Consider the following 11,497-nt stretch of genomic DNA (forward strand, 5'->3'; position numbering starts at 1 on the left):
AACAACACTTCGATATCCCATACCTACTCCACCCAACACCACTTCTATACCCCATACCTACTCCACCCAACACCACTTCTATATCCCATACCTACTCCACCCAACACCCTTCCATATCCCATACCTACTCCACCCAACACCACTTCTATATCCCATACCTACTCCACCCAACACCCTTCCATATCCCATACCTACTCCACCCAACACCACTTCCATATCCCATACCTACTCCACCCAACACCACTTCTATACCCCATACCTACTCCACCCAACACCACTTCTATATCCCATACCTACTCCACCCAACACCACTTCCATATCCCATACCTACTCCACCCAACACCACTTCCATATCCCATACATACTCCACCCAACACCACTTCTGTATCCCATACCCACTCCACCCAACACCCTTCCATATCTCATACCTACTCCACCCAACACCACTTCGATATCCCATACCTACTCCACCCAACACCACTTCCAAATCCCATACATACTCCACCCAACACCACTTCTGTATCCCATACCCACTCCACCCAACACCCTTCCATATCTCATACCTACTCCACCCAACACCCTTCCATATCCCATACCTACTCCACCCAACACCACTTCCATATCCCATACCTACTCCACCCAACACCACTTCTATATCCCATACCTACACCACCCAACACCCTTCCATATCTCATACCTACTCCACCCAACACCCTTCCATATCTCATACCTACTCCACCCAACACCACTTCTATATCCCATACCTACTCCACCCAACACCACTTCCATATCCCATACCTACTCCACCCAACACCACTTCTATATCCCATACCTACTCCACCCAACACCACTTCTATATCCCATACCTACTCCACCCAACACCACTTCCATATCCCATACCTACTCCAACCAACACCACTTCCATATCCCATACCTACTCCACCCAACAACACTTCGATATCCCATACCTACTCCACCCAACACCACTTCTATATCCCATACCTACTCCACCCAAAACCCTTCCATATCCCATACCTACTCCACCCAACACCACTTCCATGTCCCATACCTACTCCACCCAACACCACTTCTATATCCCATAACTACTCCACCCGACACCACTTCTATATCCCATACCTACTCCACCCAACACCACTTCTATATCCCATACCTACTCCACCCAACACCACTTCCATATCCCATACCTACTCCACCCAACACCACTTCCATACCCCATACCTACTCCACCCAACACCACTTCTATATCCCATACCTACTCCACCCAACACCACTTCCATATCCCATACCTACTCCACCCAACACCAATTCCATATCCCATACCTACTCCACCCAACACCACTTCCATATCCCATACCTATTCCACCCAACACCACTTCCATATCCCATACCTACTCCACCCAACACCACTTCTATATCCCATACCTACTCCACCCAACACCACTTCCATATCCCATACCTACTCCACCCAACACCACTTCTATATCCCATACCTACTCCACCCAACACCACTTCCATATCCCAAATCAAAACTGAGACATACCCCATAACTTTCACCCAAACCCCATCATTACCCTCTACCTCCCCTCTAACCAATACCTCCCCCATATACCCTTCCATACCCCATACCTACTCCACCCAACACCACTTCTATACCCCATACCTACTCCACCCAACACCACTACTATATCCCATACCTACTCCACCCAACACCCTTCCATATCCCATACCTACTCCACCCAACACCACTTCCATATCCCATACCTACTCCACCCAACACCACTTCTATATCCCATACCTATTCCACCCAACACCACTTCCATATCCCATACCTACTCCACCAAACAACACTTCGATATCCCATACCTACTCCACCCAACACCACTTCTATATCCCATACCTACTCCACCCAACACCACTTCTATATCCCATACCTACTCCACCCAACACCACTTCTATATCCCATACCTACTCCACCCAACACCCTTCCATATCCCATACCTACTCCACCCAACACCACTTCTATATCCCATACCTACTCCACCCAACACCACTTCCATATCCCATACCTACTCCACCCAACACCACTTCCATATCCCATACCTACTCCACCCAACACCACTTCTATACCCCATACCTACTCCACCCAACACCACTTCTATATCCCATACCTACTCCACCCAACACCACTTCCATATCCCATACCTACTCCACCCAACACCACTTCCATATCCCATACATACTCCACCCAACACCACTTCTGTATCCCATACCCACTCCACCCAACACCCTTCCATATCTCATACCTACTCCACCCAACACCACTTCGATATCCCATACCTACTCCACCCAACACCACTTCCAAATCCCATACATACTCCACCCAACACCACTTCTGTATCCCATACCCACTCCACCCAACACCCTTCCATATCTCATACCTACTCCACCCAACACCCTTCCATATCCCATACCTACTCCACCCAACACCACTTCCATATCCCATACCTACTCCACCCAACACCACTTCTATATCCCATACCTACACCACCCAACACCCTTCCATATCTCATACCTACTCCACCCAACACCCTTCCATATCTCATACCTACTCCACCCAACACCACTTCTATATCCCATACCTACTCCACCCAACACCACTTCCATATCCCATACCTACTCCACCCAACACCACTTCTATATCCCATACCTACTCCACCCAACACCACTTCTATATCCCATACCTACTCCACCCAACACCACTTCCATATCCCATACCTACTCCAACCAACACCACTTCCATATCCCATACCTACTCCACCCAACAACACTTCGATATCCCATACCTACTCCACCCAACACCACTTCTATATCCCATACCTACTCCACCCAAAACCCTTCCATATCCCATACCTACTCCACCCAACACCACTTCCATGTCCCATACCTACTCCACCCAACACCACTTCTATATCCCATAACTACTCCACCCGACACCACTTCTATATCCCATACCTACTCCACCCAACACCACTTCTATATCCCATACCTACTCCACCCAACACCACTTCCATATCCCATACCTACTCCACCCAACACCACTTCCATACCCCATACCTACTCCACCCAACACCACTTCTATATCCCATACCTACTCCACCCAACACCACTTCCATATCCCATACCTACTCCACCCAACACCAATTCCATATCCCATACCTACTCCACCCAACACCACTTCCATATCCCATACCTATTCCACCCAACACCACTTCCATATCCCATACCTACTCCACCCAACACCACTTCTATATCCCATACCTACTCCACCCAACACCACTTCCATATCCCATACCTACTCCACCCAACACCACTTCTATATCCCATACCTACTCCACCCAACACCACTTCCATATCCCAAATCAAAACTGAGACATACCCCATAACTTTCACCCAAACCCCATCATTACCCTCTACCTCCCCTCTAACCAATACCTCCCCCATATACCCTTCCATACCCCATACCTACTCCACCCAACACCACTTCTATACCCCATACCTACTCCACCCAACACCACTACTATATCCCATACCTACTCCACCCAACACCCTTCCATATCCCATACCTACTCCACCCAACACCACTTCCATATCCCATACCTACTCCACCCAACACCACTTCTATATCCCATACCTATTCCACCCAACACCACTTCCATATCCCATACCTACTCCACCAAACAACACTTCGATATCCCATACCTACTCCACCCAACACCACTTCTATATCCCATACCTACTCCACCCAACACCACTTCTATATCCCATACCTACTCCACCCAACACCACTTCTATATCCCATACCTACTCCACCCAACACCACTTCCATATCCCATACCTACTCCACCCAACACCACTTCCATAGCCCATACCTACTCCACCCAACACCACTTCCATATCCCATACCTACTCCACCCAACACCACTTCCATATCCCATACCTACTCCACCCAACACCCTTGCATATCCCATACCTACTCCACCCAACACCACTTCCATACCCCATACCTACTCCACCCAACACCACTTCCATATCCCATACCTACTCCACCCAACACCACTTCTATATCCCATACCTACTCCACCCAACACCACTTCCATATCCCATACCTACTCCACCCAACACCACTTCCATATCCCATACCTACTCCACCCAACACCACTTCTATATCCCATACCTACTCCACCCAACACCACTTCTATATCCCATACCTACTCCACCCAACACCACTTCCATATCCCATACCTACTCCACCCAACACCACTTCTATATCCCATACCTACTCCACCCAACACCACTTCCATATCCCAAATCAAAACTGAGACATACCCCATAACTTTCACCCAAACCCCATCATTACCCTCTACCTCCCCTCTAACCAATACCTCCCCCATATACCCTTCCATACCCCATACCTACTCCACCCAACACCACTTCTATACCCCATACCTACTCCACCCAACACCACTTCTATATCCCATACCTACTCCACCCAACACCCTTCCATATCTCATACCTACTCCACCCAACACCACTTCCATATCCCATACCTACTCCACCCAACACCACTTCTATATCCCATACCTACTCCACCCAACACCACTTCCATGTCCCATACCTACTCCACCCAACAACACTTCTATATCCCATACCTACTCCACCCAACACCACTTCTATATCCCATACCTACTCCACCCAACAACACTTCTATATCCCATACCTACTCCAGCCAACACCACTTCCATACCCCATACCTACTCCACCCAACAACACTTATATATCCCATACCTACTCCACCCAACACCACTTCTATACCCCATACCTACTCCACCCAACACCACTTCTATACCCCATATCTACGCCACCCAACACCACTTCTATATCCCATACCTACTCCACCCAACACCCTTGCTTATCCCATACCTACTCCACCCAACACCACTTCCATACCCCATACCTACTCCACCCAACACCACTTCCATATCCCATACCTACTCCACCCAACACCACTTCTATATCCCATACCTACTCCACCCAACACCACTTCCATATCCCATACCTACTCCACCCAACACCACTTCCATATCCCATACCTACTCCATCCAACACCACTTCTATATCCCATACCTACTCCACCCAACACCACTTCCATACCCCATACCTACTCCACCCAACACCACTTCCATATCCCATACCTACTCCACCCAACACCACTTCCATACCCCATACCTACTCCACCCAACACCACTTCCATATCCCATACCTACTCCACCCAACACCACTTCTATATCCCATACCTACTCCACCCAACACCACTTCCATATCCCATACCTACTCCACCCAACACCACTTCTATATCCCATACCTACTCCACCCAACACCACTTCTATATCCCATACCTACTCCACCCAACACCACGTCCATATCCCATACCTACTCCACCCAACACCACTTCCATATCCCATACCTACTCCACCCAACACCACTTCTATATGCCATACCTACTCCACCCAACACCACTTCTATATCCCATACCTACTCCACCCAACACCACTTCCATATCCCATACCTACTCCACCCAACACCACTTCCATATCCCATACCTACTCCACCCAACACCACTTCCATATCCCATACCTACTCCACCCAACACCACTTCCATATCCCATACCTACTCCACCCAACACCACTTCTATATCCCATACCTACCCCACCCGACACCACTTCTATATCCCATACCTACTCCACCCAACACCACTTCCATACCCCATACCTACTCCACCCGACACCACTTCTATATCCCATACCTACTCCACCCAACACCACTTCTATATCCCATACCTACTCCACCCAACACCACTTCCATATCCCATACCTACTCCACCCAACACCACTTCTATATCCCATACCTACTCCACCCAACACCACTTCCATACCCGATACCTACTCCACCCGACACCACTTCTATATCCCATACCTACTCCACCCAACACCACTTCTATATCCCATACCTACTCCACCCGACACCACTTCCATATCCCATACCTACTCCACCCAACACCACTTCTATATCCCATGCCTACTCCACCCAACACCACTTCTATATCCCATACCTACTCCACCCATCACCACTTCCATACCCCATACCTACTCCACCCGACACCACTTCCATACCCCATACCTACTCCACCCAACACCACTTCCATACCCCATACCTACTCCACCCAACACCACTTCCATACCCCATACCTACTCCACCCAACACCCTTCCATATCCCATACCTACTCCACCCAACACCACTTCCATATCCCATACCTACTCCACCCAACACCACTTCAATATCCCATACCTACTCCACCCAACACCACTTCCATATCCCATACCTACTCCACCCAACACCACTTCTGTATCCCATACCTACTCCACCCAACACCACTTCTATATCCCATACCTACTCCACCCAACACCACTTCCATATCCCATACCTATTCCACCCAACACCACTTCCATACCCCATACCTACTCCACCCAACACCACTTCCATATCCCATACTTACTCCACCCAACACCACTTCCATATCCCATACCTACTCCACCCAACACCCTTCCATATCCCATACCTACTCCACCCAACACCCTTCCATATCCCATACCTACTCCAACCAACACCACTTTCATATCCCATTCCTACTCCACCCAACACCACTTCTATGTCTCATACCTACTCCACCCAACACCACTTCTATATCCCATACCTACTCCACCCAACACCACTTCCATACCCCATACCTACTCCACCCAACACCACTTCCATATCCCATACCTACTCCACCCAACACCACTTCCATATCCCATACCTACTCCACCCAACACCACTTCCATATCCCATACCTACTCCACCCAACACCACTTCTATATCCCATACCTACTCCACCCAACACCACTTCCATATCCCAAATCAAAACTGAGACATACCCCATAACTTTCACCCAAACCCCATCATTACCCTCTACCTCCCCTCTAACCAATACCTCCCCCATATACCCTTCCATACCCCATACCTACTCCACCCAACACCACTTCTATACCCCATACCTACTCCACCCAACACCACTTCTATATCCCATACCTACTCCACCCAACACCCTTCCATATCTCATACCTACTCCACCCAACACCACTTCCATATCCCATACCTACTCCACCCAACACCACTTCTATATCCCATACCTACTCCACCCAACACCACTTCCATGTCCCATACCTACTCCACCCAACAACACTTCTATATCCCATACCTACTCCACCCAACACCACTTCTATATCCCATACCTACTCCACCCAACAACACTTCTATATCCCATACCTACTCCAGCCAACACCACTTCCATACCCCATACCTACTCCACCCAACAACACTTATATATCCCATACCTACTCCACCCAACACCACTTCTATACCCCATACCTACTCCACCCAACACCACTTCTATACCCCATATCTACGCCACCCAACACCACTTCTATATCCCATACCTACTCCACCCAACACCCTTGCTTATCCCATACCTACTCCACCCAACACCACTTCCATACCCCATACCTACTCCACCCAACACCACTTCCATATCCCATACCTACTCCACCCAACACCACTTCTATATCCCATACCTACTCCACCCAACACCACTTCCATATCCCATACCTACTCCACCCAACACCACTTCCATATCCCATACCTACTCCATCCAACACCACTTCTATATCCCATACCTACTCCACCCAACACCACTTCCATACCCCATACCTACTCCACCCAACACCACTTCCATATCCCATACCTACTCCACCCAACACCACTTCCATACCCCATACCTACTCCACCCAACACCACTTCCATATCCCATACCTACTCCACCCAACACCACTTCTATATCCCATACCTACTCCACCCAACACCACTTCCATATCCCATACCTACTCCACCCAACACCACTTCTATATCCCATACCTACTCCACCCAACACCACTTCTATATCCCATACCTACTCCACCCAACACCACGTCCATATCCCATACCTACTCCACCCAACACCACTTCCATATCCCATACCTACTCCACCCAACACCACTTCTATATGCCATACCTACTCCACCCAACACCACTTCTATATCCCATACCTACTCCACCCAACACCACTTCCATATCCCATACCTACTCCACCCAACACCACTTCCATATCCCATACCTACTCCACCCAACACCACTTCCATATCCCATACCTACTCCACCCAACACCACTTCCATATCCCATACCTACTCCACCCAACACCACTTCTATATCCCATACCTACCCCACCCGACACCACTTCTATATCCCATACCTACTCCACCCAACACCACTTCCATACCCCATACCTACTCCACCCGACACCACTTCTATATCCCATACCTACTCCACCCAACACCACTTCTATATCCCATACCTATTCCACCCAACACCACTTCTATATCCCATGCCTACTCCACCCAACACCACTTCTATATCCCATACCTACTCCACCCATCACCACTTCCATACCCCATACCTACTCCACCCGACACCACTTCCATACCCCATACCTACTCCACCCAACACCACTTCCATACCCCATACCTACTCCACCCAACACCACTTCCATACCCCATACCTACTCCACCCAACACCCTTCCATATCCCATACCTACTCCACCCAACACCACTTCCATATCCCATACCTACTCCACCCAACACCACTTCAATATCCCATACCTACTCCACCCAACACCACTTCCATATCCCATACCTACTCCACCCAACACCACTTCTGTATCCCATACCTACTCCACCCAACACCACTTCTATATCCCATACCTACTCCACCCAACACCACTTCCATATCCCATACCTATTCCACCCAACACCACTTCCATACCCCATACCTACTCCACCCAACACCACTTCCATATCCCATACTTACTCCACCCAACACCACTTCCATATCCCATACCTACTCCACCCAACACCCTTCCATATCCCATACCTACTCCACCCAACACCCTTCCATATCCCATACCTACTCCAACCAACACCACTTTCATATCCCATTCCTACTCCACCCAACACCACTTCTATGTCTCATACCTACTCCACCCAACACCACTTCTATATCCCATACCTACTCCACCCAACACCACTTCCATACCCCATACCTACTCCACCCAACACCACTTCCATATCCCATACCTACTCCACCCAACACCACTTTCATATCCCATACCTACTCCACCCAACACCCTTCCATGTCCCATACCTACTCCACCCAAAACCACTTTCATATCCCATACCCACTCCACCCAACACCACTTCTATGTCTCATACCTACTCCACCCAACACCACTTCCATATCCCATACCTACTCCACCCAACACCACTTCCATACAACATACCTACTCCACCCAACACCACTTCCATATCCCATACCTACTCCACCCAACACCACTTCCATATCCCATACCTACTCCACCCAACACCACTTCCATATCCCATACCTACTCCACCCAACACCACTTCCATATCCCATACCTACTCCACCCAACACCACTTCCATATCCCATACCTACTCCACCCAACACCACTTCCATATCCCATACCTACTCCACCCAACACCACTTCCATACCCCATACCTACTCCACCCAACACCACTTCCATATCCCATACCTATTCCACCCAACACCACTTCCATACCCCATACCTACTCCACCCAACACCACTTCCATATCCCATACCTATTCCACCCAACACCACTTCCATACCCCATACCTACTCCACCCAACACCACTTCCATATCCCATACCTACTCCACCCAACACCACTTCCATATCCCATACCTACTCCACCCAACACCACTTCTATATCCCATACCTACTCCACCCAACACCACTTCCATATCCCATACCTACTCCACCCAACACCACTTCTATATCCCATACCTACTCCACCCAACACCACTTCCATATCCCATACCTATTCCACCCAACACCACTTCCATACCCCATACCTACTCCACCCAACACCACTTCCATATCCCATACCTATTCCACCCAACACCACTTCCATACCCCATACCTACTCCACCCAACACCACTTCCATATCCCATACCTACTCCACCCAACACCACTTCCATATCCCATACCTACTCCACCCAACACCACTTCCATATCCCATACCTACTCCACCCAACACCACTTCCATATCCCATACCTACTCCACCCAACACCACTTCCATATCCCATACCTACTCCACCCAACACCACTTCCATACCCCATACCTACTCCACCCAACACCACTTCCATATCCCATACCTATTCCACCCAACACCACTTCCATACCCCATACCTACTCCACCCAACACCACTTCCATATCCCATACCTATTCCACCCAACACCACTTCCATACCCCATACCTACTCCACCCAACACCACTTCCATATCCCATACCTACTCCACCCAACACCACTTCCATATCCCATACCTACTCCACCCAACACCACTTCTATATCCCATACCTACTCCACCCAACACCACTTCCATATCCCATACCTACTCCACCCAACACCACTTCTATATCCCATACCTACTCCACCCAACACCACTTCCATATCCCATACCTATTCCACCCAACACCACTTCCATACCCCATACCTACTCCACCCAACACCACTTCCATATCCCATACCTATTCCACCCAACACCACTTCCATACCCCATACCTACTCCACCCAACACCACTTCCATATCCCATACCTACTCCACCCAACACCACTTCCATATCCCATACCTACTCCACCCAACACCACTTCTATATCCCATACCTACTCCACCCAACACCACTTCCATATCCCATACCTACTCCACCCAACACCACTTCTATATCCCATACCTACTCCACCCAACACCACTTCCATACCCCATACCTACTCCACCCAACACCACTTCCATATCCCATACCTACTCCACCCAACACCACTTCCATATCCCATACCTACTCCACCCAACACCACTTCTATATCCCATATCTACTCCACCCAACACCCTTCCATATCCCATACCTACTCCACCCAACACCACTTCCATATCCCATACCTACTCCACCCAACACCACTTCTATATCCCATACCTACTCCACCCAACACCACTTCCATATCCCATACCTACTCCACCCAACACCACTTCCATAGCCCATACCTACTCCACCCAACACCACTTCCATATCCCATACCTACTCCACCCAACACCACTTCCATATCCCATACCTACTCCACCCAACACCACTTCTATATCCCATACCTACTCCACCCAACACCACTTCCATACCCCATACCTACTCGACCCA

The sequence above is a fragment of the Aquarana catesbeiana genome, linkage group LG06 (genome assembly GCF_042186555.1).
Source record: "Aquarana catesbeiana isolate 2022-GZ linkage group LG06, ASM4218655v1, whole genome shotgun sequence".
NCBI classification, from domain to species: Eukaryota; Metazoa; Chordata; class Amphibia; order Anura; family Ranidae; genus Aquarana; species Aquarana catesbeiana.